At 41.5% G+C, this 15,609-nt stretch overlaps 1 protein-coding gene across 2 annotated transcripts in view; it reads right to left on the bottom strand.

Moving 5' to 3' along the window:
• LOC306820893 (semaphorin-4B-like) overlaps nt 1-14,904 on the bottom strand; it is a 52,048-nt gene extending 37,144 nt beyond the window's left edge. Inside the window, exon 1 of one of the 2 annotated variants that reach the window (XM_079338957.1) lies at nt 14,665-14,904. The gene's annotated coding sequence lies outside the window, so the exon portion shown is untranslated. Of the gene's footprint in view, nt 1-5,466; nt 5,784-14,664 lie in introns of those variants that run through there. The other variant, XM_079338956.1, reaches the window with a different exon arrangement.
• Nucleotides 14,905-15,609: the final 705 nt, after the last annotated feature.

The following is a 15,609-nucleotide window of genomic DNA, read 5'->3' as shown; positions in this document are numbered from 1 at the left end:
ATTATTGATTCATGTGTGTGATCCCAGAGTGATAATAGTAGGATACTGACATTTCCTGCATGTATTATTAATAATTCACGGGATCCTCTTTGTATTGATGACATTCTGTAAAACATCCTGTAGTGGTATAGGTCCCTGATGCATTCAAATACACAAAGATGAAGACGTTCAAACAGCAAAACAACGGGGGAAATGATGGATAACAAATTGGAGACTCGCTCAGGAGACAACAGACTTAATAGGAACTTAAAGGCAATCATGAAGCATGTCTCTTCCCATCAACCCGAATGACTCCCTGTACTTCCAACTAGAGAGCAGCGATGGCAAATGTTTAAGTAACGCCATGTGCAGAACGACTTAGTCTGTGTCTGGAGCCACATTTAAAACATACAGCCACACTACAGCGCAGCACTCGTCAAACTGTGAGTTGAAAGCTCGTGCTGGTTTATTCATTTCAAATCACGGGATGTTTGAACAGGATCTTAATATGAGGACGACAAAAATCTGAGCATCTTTTTGATTTGCTCATCATCAGGCTCAAGGATGGACACTGAATATGCATGAATCGAGTTTGCATAGGCTCCCAGATCGATCTGTGCCGAGTGTTTAAACGCACTTGGTGCCCTGCTTCCATGATCCAGATATGTGCAAGTCTCCCAGTCACAGGGATTCATTCAAACACATTGATGAACCCAAATCTATCACCTGGAATATATAAGATAGCAACAGGATTCTTTTTTTTTTTTTGTTACAGAAATCCATCTCAATATGGAAGACACACAACACAGTATTAAACCGCATGATGCCACAGCACGTTAAGTGTGATCCTTTTGCTTGAATAGGCTCTACGGAATATTCAAAGTCTCCTCTTTTACATTTGGGCACACACACCGCTCAGCGCTTCAATGCAGGAAGGAGCAATTATCATTTCAAACGAATGAATGAAGCAGAACTGGCAGAGGAGATAAGTGCTCCGAGGAGAGTTGGGGTCACCTTATTCCCTCTGATACAGCGTTGCCCTTCGCTGAAATTATTCGAGCCTGACGGGGAACAGTGGGAGATCGCTTCTCGGAAAAAAAACGAAAAAAAAAAAACTTGCAAAGTGCCAATAACGAGCCATGAGTGTCAGTCAGAATGCGGCGTGACAGCAGGCGTAATTCACCACTTGTTCACAGTCCTCTTTAAAGAACTACACTACATGTAGATCGCATATGGCGTGCTTCTGGTTTTCAAAGCTCTCCACACTTTAAACCTGGTGACCCATTTAGACCAACAAAGAGCGCTGACCAATCAGGAAATCCTCATTTAGCTTCCAGTGGGAATATTAAAGAGAGAGAAAGGAAGTTAGATTTGCACTTGCTTAAGGCCGCTTGCTGCACTGTGTTGATTTTTCTAGAAACATCAGCAGTGTGAGAAAATACATTGTCCAGTCTCTGGTCTCCTTTATGACCTCACAGCAAAGATGTATCGGACAAAGTGGAAGCATCGAAGCTGCAAATGGCCAGAACGCTGGACAACATCTCATTCATCTCTTGGGCTGGTGATGGTGATGATGATGATGATGATGATGTCAGTCAAGTCTGTGAACAAACTCTGTGGCGTGACAAAGGAGACTCAAAGGCTTACAGTCATGTAATCACACAATAGAGGTCTTTGTGAGGTCTCGAGCACACTGTGTAAGCATCACAGTACATCTGCTAATTACTGCATCAAATCCACAGACTTGGCTGTCCATAGTGGACCATTCATCTCATGACTTAAACATGAAACAGGGGGGCACGATTAATCCCTGCAGTTAAACCGATGTGAGGACTCATTTCTTGACTCCGTTTGACAGAGCGGAGCAATAGGATTTAAGAGCGTCTCGGATGACGATATTCTGCCTCTGGCCTCTGCATCACCTTCTCAGACTCACGGTGCAATCAGCGCACGGGGTTCAGGTACCAACGTCAACGATGGTAATGACAAGCCTTGACCACAAAAACGTTCATATTACTCATCAGTCAAGTAGAAACATGACACAGTGCGCCTGAGTCGTCTGTCTGGTTCGCCACCTCCGCACTGTTGGTTGTTGACTCTCAGCAAACATGTTGACTTAAAAAAAAAAAAAAAAAAAAAAACACTTCTGCTGTGTTTACTGTCGGGTGCTCCGTCTTTGTGTCGGCAATGCTGCCGCCAATAAAGGAAGTAAAAAGTCAACAGCGTGGTCACACCTGGCAAAGACCTGACACATGATAAGGAAAGGTTGTCCAGAATCATTTTTACTGTTGGAGGGGAATGTAAAAAAAAACAACAGTATATTTTTGATGGGGCCGGATTGGTTTGCTTCACAAGGTCTGTTCGAACCCTGACGCTTCAAATCATAGAATTACAACAAAACCTGATGCTACATCCATGATGAAACGCTAAACGACGACTTGAAAAGCAAACAAGCGGGTGTAGATGCCAAAGCACACCTTTAAAACGACAACAAACGTTCACGCGTCAGAGTAACACGAGTAAATGAGAGAGATCAAACATTAAGCGCCCAGTGTCAGGTCAAGAAATGCTGACTGCTCTCCCATCATTCCCTCTCTTTGGCTCCTCAATTTCAAATAAAAAGTATATGATGACATATATATATTTACGACAACATGATTTCATCAACGCATGCTTGAAGCTCTTTATCAAATCACATCAAATCACTGGGTAACAAAGGAGTTGGAAATCTCAGGAGGAGCTGCAGTCACAGATATAAGCACTATTAGATGAGCTAATGTGCTATAGATCAGCCTTCATAAGACTGTTTTTAAAGAAGGTCACTGGAGTCTGACCAACATGAAAGAGGAAACAGTGATGTTTATCTTTTCAAGACATACAGGACAATCTTCTCTCCTGGAAGTGGGAGACACCACTGTCTTCCTGTCACCTGCTGTAGAATAAGAGTTGGTTTGTTTTTAAATAGTAAAATCATGTCTTTCCCTTTTGAATATTGACATTGGAAATACCAAATCTTAAGACTGCCATGGGGTTAAGCTGAATGAACTCGCTGCTGAAATATCACGCAAAGCTTTCACACAAAACATTCCAGGCACACAGAAAATCTCATATCTCAACTTTATCTTTTTCTCTTCATTTCTTTCAAAACAAGAGAAGAAGAAAAAAAAAAAAATAGGAGAAGACATTCATTTCTCTCGGGAGAGGAAAAAGTTACATAATGTGTTTTCCACCCAAAGACAGATTTTTAGTTAAGACCTCACCCAACTGGACACAGAAACTTTTTTTCCCTAGCCATCTTGAAACACTTGTCAGATGGGACAATGAGATGGTAAGAGCCTGTTTTTATACTTCTACTTTGAATCAAAAGGAGAACATATGACTGTGTGAGGTGTTCAATCTTGTGTGTAAACAGCAGAGAACACATCTGAAGAACAGTGATACGCTCAATCTGAACCTTAAATGCATTTTGCAAGAAGCAAACATTAATAAGTCTGTTGACACGGGTGTAATCCTGTGGCTGAAACGTGATACATTTATACACAAACAGTGATGACCAATCTGATAAAATGGGTCATACAGATGTTGAACACATGCTTGGGGAAAACAAAAACAGATTTCTGAGTGGAAGTAATACCAGAGTGGATCAGGATGAAACAACAAGCGAGAAGAGTGAGGTTCATGCACGGTCTCCAGAGAGGATATCACCTGCATTCAGAACTCTCCATCCAAACACCTTCAGGGCCTGACAAGCCCTTACACAGGGCCTGCAGGTTATGCATATGAATAGCTCTGCAACCAGCAGACAAAGCCCAACACAGACTCAGCGAATGTGGCTGGAGCCGGGTTCCAGTGAATGCAAATGCAAACCATTAAAACCTTATCGCCTACGTGTAAAGCAGGGTGTGACTTTTCACAGTTTAGGTTGCCGTAATTCTTGCAGATTCCTGAAAACTGTCTCGTCTCCAGTGCCAAATGCTCTCCCTGCAGGACAACCTGAGAGCAAAGAAAACATGCATGGGATTCTTACACACTGCCACAACAAGACCTTTTGGAGCTGATCTGCACTAACTCAACTAAGCTGATGAAAAGGCGGCGTGCCTGGCTTCATGCCTGCCCCGTCATCCCTGGGTGCACTCTGGCTGCGGCCCAATGAAATGACTGTTTTCCCACATCTCAGCCAGTATGAGAGGCTGCTGCGCTGGGACCCTGAACACGCAAGTTCCCATCAGCAAGTACTGACTGCTTTCTGTCCCTCTGGTGTCTCAGCTGTGGGGACATTGCTGTTACATCCTGGGGGGGGGGGGGGGGGGAGATAAAAGCTGAAGAGTAACTTCCCTCCCCACTTTCCACTAAGCTTTTACCACAACATCTCCACATGCTGACCATTCCTCTGAAGTTGTTACAGTGGGCGGAGGGCTGGGTGGAGTCTGTGTTTGTTTTGAGAGTTTGATTGTGTGGGTGGGGGTCTGCATGTGTGTGTTTGTGTTTCAGAAAAGGAGAGGAAGAAGGAGTGAGTGCTTCAAAAGAAGAGATTTCTGCAGCTTTGTTTACAGTGGGAGACGATCAATATTATCATGAAAGTTACTGATACAGTCACACAGGGGCCCAAATCAGAGCCATCTAAACACTGAACCAACATGCTTTAATCAAGTGCTAAATCTGTGCTAAAGTGTTTCTTTTAAGGACATGCTGACTGACAATCGAGGGATGTCAACACATCCTTCAACTGGGCGATACAGGAGATGCTGTTTGGGAGAGAAACATGGGCCATGCTTCTCACGTGGTGAAGAAGCAGCATCTTTCAATGTATTTTCTTTTTTTTTTTAATTATTAAAACTATATGACAGCCAGTGCCACAAGAGTGTGTCCTTGTTTGTTCTGTTTTGAGGTGAATGGCAGCTGTTCACCCATATGGGAAGATAGAAAGAAGAGGGGACCATCGGGCCGTGTCCTCAGCTAAACCGCCTACAGTAGTCTATTAAGGCCTCCTGTTTTCAAACAATGCAAATAAAGCTGCAGTTTCATAAGTTTTGATGCAGATAGCCTATAAAATGACGGCCTATTTATTCGGGGGATTTTGCAGGTGGGGAAAAAAGGCTGTGTGCATCACACCACTTAGTGTTGAAGGAAATGTGTTCCGAAGCAGCTTTAATTGCTAAGTATTTGTAGACGGGGAATGAAGTCTGATTTTTCCCCTCAAGATTAGCTCAAAGACGAGAAGGGGGAAAAAAAGCTATAGAATAGACAGCAATGAACAGCCTAGGTAGTAGCCTAGTGCAGCCTAGGTAGTATGGTACTTTTTTGTTATTTCGTCCAAAGACGAGTAAAACATTCACAAAAATCAGCAATTTGCAAGTCTAAGACTTTTTTAATTCCCCGTCTAAAATAATAGAGAGATACTGGGCTTAAATATGTAGGTCTCATTTGGCACTGAAGGTGTTTAACCTGAAAACGTAAGACCACCGAGCAAACATTAAGAGACCTTACCGTTCAGGAGCTGCAGGAGAAGAAAAAAAATCTCCGTCAGAGCTCAGGTCTTCGTGTGTTTCTGTCCTCCCGGAGGAAAGTATCGAACACTAGACTGAAACCATTTGTACATCCTCAATGTGCGCTTCGGTTTATGTATATAAAGAGTCCGTTAGCGTGTCCGCGTAGTGGAGACCATCCTCCGTGTGTTTGAAGACGAGCCTCTTCCACTACACACACAGGGCTGCTCGCTTCAGGCTCGTAAACTTTAGCTCCGCCCACAGCACGAGCTGCCGGCTGCAGCCACAGACTGTAGGAGGAGTCAACGACACACATGTGCCAATCATTTCCTCAAGAAGTCACTCTTCACCCCAAAGATGCAGGAAAGTTTCTTAGTCTCAATCCACTCGATTCCACTTATTGCCTTCCTTTACAAAATCTTGACTTAATTGCCCTTCGACTGTTTCTGAATGCAGGCATTTAATTTTCACATAACCTCTAAAGGGCTGCATACACAAATCTGAAATGTTACAATTTCTTAATATAAATAAGATCATGTAGGCTATTGCAAAGATTTGCATGTATTTCAAACAAAGATTTGTAGGACATCTATCAGACTTGTGTGAACAACGTATGTGAACATTCATAATATTATTATGTTGTTGCATGTAACCCTATTTGATTGATGTGCGGTGGTCTCCGACTAAATGTTGAATAACTTCTGAAATACCAGACAGAGAGGGTTATGTGACCTAAGGTAGACTAATCATGGCCAATAGCAATGCAGGAAATCAGTTTTCCTTGCTAAACAATATAGTACATTTTGAATAAGAATTTAAGAGAATATAAGAAAACTATCAATTCATTTACAATCTTTTTTTCCTGAATACTGAATGTGTGCAGCAGATGAGAAGTCTAACAGCGTAATATCTCATCTATCTCATCAATATCCATCTTATTGAACTGATTTCTTCACTGAAAGAAGATGTTGCTGCTCTGTTGTTTCAGCTACAGTGTTACTCTCACCTCAAGACTTCCCTGCAGCTTTAAAACAATGAATGACAACTAAAAGCATCCACCACCGTAAGAATTACAGGGGATTATTGTGCAAAGGCAAAGACCTGAACACAACCAGACTCAGCCTTAAAATCTTCTTTTTTTTTGGCTACAGAAGAGGGTAAGAAGGGTGTTGTTTTTAACCTTAAGTTCTTCTTTTAGAAGTTAAAACAAAAGACACACTCTGCTCAACTCAGGGCATCAAATCTAAATCCAAATCATCCTTTATTTTAGTTCCAAGAAGTTTCCAGTGCAAAACAAGACACAATCCTTTACACCTGCAGGGGAGGAGATAACATCTAAGTCTCTAGCCTTGCTCTCTGCTTTCAGTGACATGTGCCGATGTGAGAACTTGTCAGAAATTATGAGTGTTAACACTGAGAAAAAGTGACAACATAGCCAAGCCATGCTGCAGGCTGCATCCTGACAGAGGCCTGACACTTTTGGAAACGTTTTCACTCTCTGACTGGTTTTGCGTGACTGAGCCGCCAATAAAGGAAAGGCCAACACACATATCCCTCACAGTATAATCAGGGAAAATCTGTAGAAACTTTCTCTATGTAAAAGGAAACCAGCAGTATGAACTCTTTCAAAGGTGCTCAGAATGATCGTCATTTCTTTGCTGCTAGCTCTGAAGTGACAGACCCTGTCTAATTATTGGAAGGCATTTAGCTAAATGTTCCTCTAAACTGTAATCCATTTCAAAGTGAAATACTTGTGTAAAAAATACTGTTGTCTGTGCCATTTTTCCCTACCTCCTCAAAAAAGGGAAAAAAAACATTTGCCACACAGTCATCAGATGCGTCATGAAGATTCAATAACAAGAAGTGGATTAGCTCTGCAGCAATTTGTGAAGCACTTTCATGAGAGTTACGAGGCCAGTAGTGAACATCCCAGTGTTTAATTTGAGAATTTGCACTTAAATAAATCATCCCTGTGTTGGGGTAAAAAAACCCAAAACTGATTAATAGGCAGTATTTCAAGTATTTGAGGTTGCATTTCACAAACGCTCAGTTGCTGACCCAATCATCCTTTCTGCTGCACTCAGATAATAACCCTTTGTCATGGGACGTGAACGCACCGTGAAGCATTCAGCAGCCATTCATATTAAGGTCACACCACCCGTTAAGCTTTTATTGGGGTTAAGTATATGACAGACTCTTTCAGTAATGCACAACACCAGATTTGGTGACTTGCTTAAATGTTCAGGGACTTAATCCCCCCCAACAAGCTTTAAGCTCACAGCCGAGCACAGAGCTTCATGTCAATGTGACTTTTCTCTTCTTGATAACAAATGATCTCTAAATGTATTTGTGTCACCTTATAAAGTGTGTTACAATTCTTGTTACCCTAGCAGAAAAGGATATGAAAACTTGCAAGAAGTGTGAAGTAAAGATTTATAAAACAAAAACATACACCTACAGTCAATGTAGCTTATGTGGTTTCAGGCTGGAAATATTTAACCCAGAGGTTACATTGGAACATCAGGGATTCTGCATTTTCCATCCAGTCCCTTTGGATCAAAAATAAAATCTAAAAACAGGTATCAGTGGAATCTGAATTTTTTGGTATCCAATGTGTTCTCTGAAGTCTTTCTTCTGTTTGTAGTCTCCAATTTCATTTAAGGGTACTTCAGTTCTACACAATAACACTATGGAGAGTAAAAGAAGCAGAGTGCATTAGCCACAATACAATCCCAGGATTCATCGTCAATTGTCTGGCAAACTTGGTATTATATGTTAAATTTTAGGCAAACAAAATGTAAGCTACATTTTGGATTGTAGAAATATTTGTTCTGTTAAACTCTGCTATTGTTTGGACAATAAACATGACCAGCACACAGAAAAGGAAGCTTTTAGGACCAACAGTACCAGATTGGTGCAGAGGCTGCCAAAAGTACCTGCAAAAACTGGTGTAATTCCTATCAGCTGTAGGCAACTTAATGAGTGAAACATTAACATAATAACAGGCTGAACAAAGATGAATGTCAACTCACAATATTAAAAGGCAAGATTTGGTTTTATGTCTGTATGACTTCAATAAAAAATACTTTTATAGATACCTACTTCTTTTGAAATATTGTGCTATATGAGTTGCGTCTGTTTAAGTGGGTGAAGACCACAGCTGTTGACATGTAACAAGGTCAAACTGTGAGGGCTCCATGCCTGCAAGCTGTGATGATGTCAGAGCAGCCCGGCGCAGTTTCTTGCAGCAAACCCAATAGATCTGACTCCTCCCTGTGTCCTCACCTTGTCCGCTCCAGCAGTCCCTGAAATGTCCCCACATCTTACTCACACTCTCTCTCTCTCCACACAGGAGACTGTCTCCCTTCACGCTGATGATTCATGACTATTCAAGTGATGCAGCACCCCGTTCTGAAGGTGTCCCATTTTCCTTCGCTATAAATCGTCTTCAAGTCGACTTGTTTTGACAAGTTTGTCATATTTCATGGATAAGCATGACTTGCTGTTTTGATAACTTTAAATCATACTGCTCGTGTTGCTGACTGTGACCATTTGTTTATTGGTAACTGACATAAACTTGTGTTTCATGAAGATAAAAACTGGAAGAAATATAGTTCCAAGTAACTTTTCTGCAAGTGAAACATCAGCTATATTTTTCCTGTATAGTGTCTAGTATTCAAATTCCTAACTGCTGACTTTGCAAATTCAATGAAAATCAAAAGTACAATCAAAAGCCTTTACCTTGATTTTTTTGGTGTTTCCCCACCTTATCGAGAACTTGGAGAGTGGTCCAGTTTAAATATTCTGCTTTACCAGGTGACAACAGATCATAATATCTGGTAATCAATTACATATTTGGAGGGAGAAGAACTTTGTTGAGGATATCTTAAGATAATTCTATGGCATATTTGGTTGAATAAAAGAACAGCGATTGCCCTCATGCCAAAATTGTTTGCAGTCACAGAAAGTATGACCAAGCAGCATCAGTGAGACACCAGCAAACAGCAGCTCATGTTTTAAAAACTGTTTTCAGATCAGCGCTCCTGAAAACGACTGAAGAATTTCAGCCAGACTGCCTCTGAAATTGGTTGTTTGAACACATACAGTACACTGGCTTCATTTCTGACGTGTGCTATATCCCATAGTGTGTTTTTAAGTTGGTTTGACCAAAATATTTGGGCAGCAGTAGCTCATTCTGTAGGGACTTGGGTTGATAACCGGAGGGTTGCTGGCTCAAGTCCTGGTGCAGACCAATATACAGAAGTTGTTCTCGCTGGAGAGGTGACAGGACATTTATCGAGCACTGCTGAACCCTAAAGCTGGCACCGAACCTAAAAACTGCTCTAGTGTGCTCCCTGCAGTATGTAGCAGCCCACCACCAATGCATGTCCACAGGTCCTGTTTGTGCATGCTTCTTCGTGTGTGAGTAGCAGAGTGAAAATAACCTGCATTTCATAAAGCATTTCAAATTTAAAAATGAAAACATACAAGTTTTCAAGCCAACCTGTCCATACAGCGAAGGTTAAATGTGAAAATCTATATTTCATATATTGTGGGTATTTTTCCTTGTTGTGATCAAATGTTCATGTCTGACTTTTCTAAAGGGTTGTCTTCTCAGTAAAATGGCAGGAAAGAAAAGTGTAATGGGTCTTGTTTTTTGCTCAGGAGAATTTCTGCACCACAGACAAATTAGTAATTCTACATTTAAAAAAAAAAAAAAAATGTTCAAGAATCAGCACATACTGGATCTACCACACCTGTTTGGATTCCTCTTTAGCTCCCATAACAAATAAGTACCAATAACTGCTTTCTGAGACCTTCTGTGCTCGCACAGGGGGAAAAGCTGACATGTGGCATTGATTCAAATTCTATGGGATCACATGAGATTAATGCACATTAATATGAGCTAGTTTTCCCCTGTGAGCTTGAGATAAATAACATGGACGACAGCTGGAGCAGTTAAAATGAAGACGCCTGTTTGTGTGTGTGTGTGTGTGTGTGTGTCTGTGTGTTTGCTATGTACATACATTTTCTTTGTCTGGCTCTTTCTTTCTGGGTTTTGAGGCAGGGAGGCTGTGGATGCTGCAGCAGGAGGGCAGAGGTGAAGGTCCTGCACAGCTGCACAGCGGGGAGGGGGGAGGGCTGTAGAAGAAAGCCTCAAGGCGCTTTGAATAAATGAGTGAGTATCTGATTTTTTATTAAATTCTCTTCGTAACTTTATTAGCTCAGACATTCAATACAGTACCGTATAGATGAGGAGTATCATTGAATATGATACAGTTCCCTTTGTTTTTCTGATGTCTAATGACTTGTTGATCCTTTAAACAATTTTGGTGAAGAAATCAAATAAAATTCATCTGCAGTTTGGACAACAACGCTTGAAACACAGACATGCATTTGAAGTGATTAGACATTTTTTTAGTTGTCAATAATCGTCACTCATTACTTTGTGGAAGACTCTTTTCATTTGAGTTTGATATTTTGGTTGTCACTGTGTTTTGTTTATCAAAAAGTGCCCAGTTCAGACTTCAGGGTGTTCGCCCAGCAGGTCACGTCCAAAACTCGATGTGATGCTTTGACGTCTTTGCAGTAAAAGGATCCCTCCCTCTTCTGCTCACACTGGATCAGAGACAAAAGACCTGTTTGAATCTAAAGAATGGTTTGACGTCCAAGGGAGAAATTGACATTTAAAAAAACAGAGGAGGATGTGTCTTATATTTGGGGCCAGGAAGTTTGGTATGGGCTGAGAATTTAGGTTCATTCTACATCAACTCGCTGATCAGCTTCCCTAATGCAACTCTGCTCTGTCTCTCTCTCTCTCTCACTCTTGCTCTGTTTCTACAAAGATCTCCTTAGGTATTGTTGTCTTTTTTGTTTACCTTACCCCTTCATTATTCAGAACATGTCTTCTGTAATCTGTTTGTTTTTCGTGTCTGGCTTTGATTTATTTTTCTATGATTTAAGTTGTTGTTAAGACGGGAAGAAGAGGAAAATAGTATTTCACTGTGCAGTTGTTGTTTTTTAATCATTGATAAAAAACAAGACCTTTAAATAAAATGAATACGCTAAAATGACATCTAGCAAGCATTACTGTAACACAAATAAATCCTTCAATTAGTTTAAAGGATTACTTAAATTTAGAAAACTCAAACCTCAACTCAACTCAAATTAGTCCTGGACAGGTAAAACTAGTTGTAGCATTCAGAAGTGTATTCTGCAACAGGCTAAACACAGTTTGTGAGCTATCAGTTAATTACTGATCCATTGTTTTGCCTCCATGTTGGCTTTGTTTTTCAAGTGCAGGTTACATCCTGAAGAAGGGGGGAAGATCACCATGTATATTTTCCTTTGTTGTCAAGCATCTACTCTGTTTATTCTGTCATGTCTCTGTACACGCTCTTTTTAAACTCTAAGCTGTGTTTTTGGAGGAATACATCCCTACTTGTACTTTTTTAAAAATTCATTAGAATACTGTCATTACACTAAAATGACTTAGATATTGTAATAAAGTGGACTTTTCTTTTTCCCATAAGGCAGTAGTGGACAGCTAAATCCTTTATTGTTAGGATGGAAGAAGCAGAGCAGCTGTCCTGGGTCTGTTTTTCCCCTCATAGTCAAATGTTTTATTCTTAGGAATACTTTGTGGTGTCTCTGCTCAGAGCGCATGGAAAAAAACCCCACTCTGAATCTTTGATTAAAGGAGGGAAACAACAGCTGACGGTGCTCATGTACTTGCTTGTATATAAACCAAAAAAAGTACTCGCACATGCACACACAAACACACCCAGTGCACAGTGCAAGAAAGCCATGACTAGTGCTCAAGAAGGTAAATGATACTTCAAGACCTCTCTAGGCGGCATTCAGGGTCCAAATCAGTGACACAGTAGGCAGAGTTGATGAAATATTTATCTAATTTACCTTTATACTTGTAGCTTTTCACATTTCACACCCTTGAGTGAGTTCAAATATTTATATTTCCCTCAGATTATTTATTCGACGTCAGCACAGACAACGAGGGGAAGACTTAAAATTGATAGTTTACGCAGCACAACATTATAACACATCCTAGCTTCCTGTACAAACAGCACAAGTTCTGCATCCTTTACTTTATTTGATAGGAAACTCAATGAGAGGATGATCTAATGACAGATGAAATGCTTTAGGGAGAATATTAACATTCAGATTGTCTGCCTGCTTCATAAATAGCAGCGGATTAGAGCAACATTATCTCCTTGTCTTCATTTTAAAGGTTTTGTGGGCAATGGTTTGTTACAGGGTTTAAGCAATCAATAAACAATCTCAATGTGACCACAAACTAACCCCTCATAATGCTCTCACAGCCAATGGGAACTGCACTGCACTTCCTCGTTGCCTTACTTCTTCATTGTTTTGCTGTTGGACCAGCATCCTAATTACTTTCCATTAATTCCTACAGAGAGCATTTCAGAGCTAAACAGCCTGGAGGAAGAGCCGTTTCATGTGCTAAACATTGATTTAAAAAACCACCAACATATTTGCACATGCTGTTCCGTTAGGGAGGGCAGATCATTTGAACAAGGCCAGCTGATTTCTAAAATATCTTTGGGTTTCTTCCTTTCTATGTGGTTAAAGCTGCAATTATTGGTAATAATGAGCCAGCTGAAAAGCATAGCAAAGCTAATTTGTTTCTCAGTTATTTGTAGAATGAAATGCCAATTTATCTTGCATGCAAAATGCTCCATCTTCTTAGGGATCTGGAGGCATTTGGCATATGTTTGCTAATGCATTCATTTTAAGCTTTATTTTGAAATGGAAAAGTAGTGAATCATGCCTGGCTTTTTGTCAGCTCTATGTTATATAGAAAGGGGGAAAAACATCTGTATGAATTAGTCATGAGAGTGTCCACATGTGAGGTAGACCAACTATTATTAAATATTAACATTTCAACACACTGGCTGTAAAAGGTTAGCTTGCAGTGCATCACTGTACTAAATGCAATTTGGTCATCCTCGGCCCATAGAGGAAAAATGCACCAGTGACTTCATTCTTTGCTTCCATTATCATTAATGTGTCATTTAGCAGCCAAAAGCTGAGGCAATAATAGAATTACTTTTCCTATTAGACTCAATGTCATTGAGCTAAACAGTGAAAGAGCCCAGTGTACATAATGGAGCAGGAGAAGAGAGACAGAGAGAGATGGAGAGAGAGACAGAGACAGAGAGAGAGACAGAGACAGAGAGAGAGACAGAGAGAGACAGAGAGAGAGAGAGAGAGAGAGAGAGAGAGAGAGAAGAGAGAGAGAGAGAGAGAGAGAGAGAGAGAGACAGAGAGAGACAGAGAGAGAGAGAGAGAGAGAGAGAGAGAGACAGAGAGAGAGAAACAGAGGCAGAGAGAGACAGAGAGAGAGAGACAGAGAGAGAGAGACAGAGAGACAGACAGAGAGAGACAGAGAGAGACAGAGAGAGAGAAACAGAGGCAGAGAGAGAGACAGAGAGAGAGAGAGAGAGAGAGAGAGAGAGAGAGAGAGAGAGAGAGAGAGAGCAGTGCCAGTGTCCAAATGTCACATATGAATAAGTTCACAACATATGCACACACCCTGATTTCTCAGTAATTCACAGAAACAGTCTATATGTACATAATGAGACCGTCATCATTTTGTTTCATCCAACGTATCATCCTTGCCCAGCTGGCAGGAATCAGAACTGAACCATCACAAAAATGCAGAAGCAGCTTTGCTTTACGTTCGAGTGATTCAGCGTCTCTCAAAACGAGGCTGACTGACACGTGTGGAAACCTAATCAAACAGAACTCCTTAGGCATATTAGGGCTTCAAAATCCCATCTACATGAACACAAGCAGAGTGTAGCTCACTCACACCCACGTGCATCCAATCACAGTTTCCAGCACCTTGGTTAGACACAGACGTACAATAAGCTAAGACCCTGATTGAAAACAATTTATTGCCATGGCACCCAGTGCTAGGATGACCGGTATCTGTAGTAACTGAGCAACCACACACCACTTCCTTACTCCAAGCACAAACTCAGCTGCAAGCCTCTCCTCCTACTCCGCCTCCGAGGCTGCAGAGGATGGCAGCTTTGCCTCCTGGTTTTTGTCCAGCACTCTCTGCAGGAAAAAAACCACGTCCTTTCCTCCTTTTGTCTTTACATGCACCACAATTGCCTGCTGTCATTAGAGAGAAAAAAAAGGAGGGACTCACCGCGTGCTTCTCTCCCCCCACGGCAGAAGACAGTGAGGAGCCAGGTGGAGCGAGCAGAAGCTGCAGTGGCGGGCGGAGGAATCCCCCTGGTAGTGTATGTGTAAGGGTGTGTGAGAGGGAGCGTGGAATAGTGTGTGTGTGTGTGTTTGTGTGTGTGTGTGCATGAATGTGTGTGTGTGTGTGTGTGTGTGTGTGTGTGTGTATGCAGGGAGTCAGAGCTGATCCAGCAGATGCAGACGGGAGCCACCAATCGAATGAGGATAGAGAGAGAGAGAGAGAGAGAGAGAGAGGAGGGGTCTGATAGCATTACATCATGGGCTAGAGAACGACAGGTTTGCAGGGGGTGGGCTCGATGGGCAAGGGGAAGATGTGTGTGTATTTATGCGTGTGTCCTTGTGTTTGTGTTTGCATCCTCATCCCTGTATATTCTCCCTCTGCAGCAGACCAGAAGATGATTAAAGCCTGTGCATACAGTGCAGTGACGTCATGGAGCCTGCACCTGTGTGCCGGTGTGTGTCTGCAATGTGTGAGTGCCTGCAAATATATTCAAAAGCTATAATCAGATGGGTGTCATAATCACACCACCTTTCATATATCCTGTACCAAAATGTCCTTGTTACTATAAAGAAGGGATTTCATGTTCAGAAAAATCCAGATGATGATTTGCTTCCTCGTTTCACTTTCATTTACGTCGTACAGTCTAACAGTTTGCTGCTGATGGGCATTTTATAGAAAAGGAAAAAAAAATCTCAGTCCCGCCCTTTCCCACTGCAGGACAAACACTCAGAGCTACGACTAATGGCTCCCTTGTCAGTTTATAAAAGCTCTGATGGACTCTCTGTTAGGAAGTCGCTGACATTTCAGGTGAGTGATTCCAAACACTTTCTGCTGTCTTCGACGGTGCACATCTCTGAGTGGAGGAGCAAAGACACACCTTTTTCTACC

Source organism: Symphodus melops (genome assembly GCF_947650265.1).
Source record: "Symphodus melops genome assembly, chromosome: 3".
Lineage (NCBI taxonomy): Eukaryota > Metazoa > Chordata > Actinopteri > Labriformes > Labridae > Symphodus > Symphodus melops.
The sequence above is the reverse complement of the archived record's forward strand: the minus strand, read 5'-3'. Positions and strand labels throughout refer to the sequence as shown.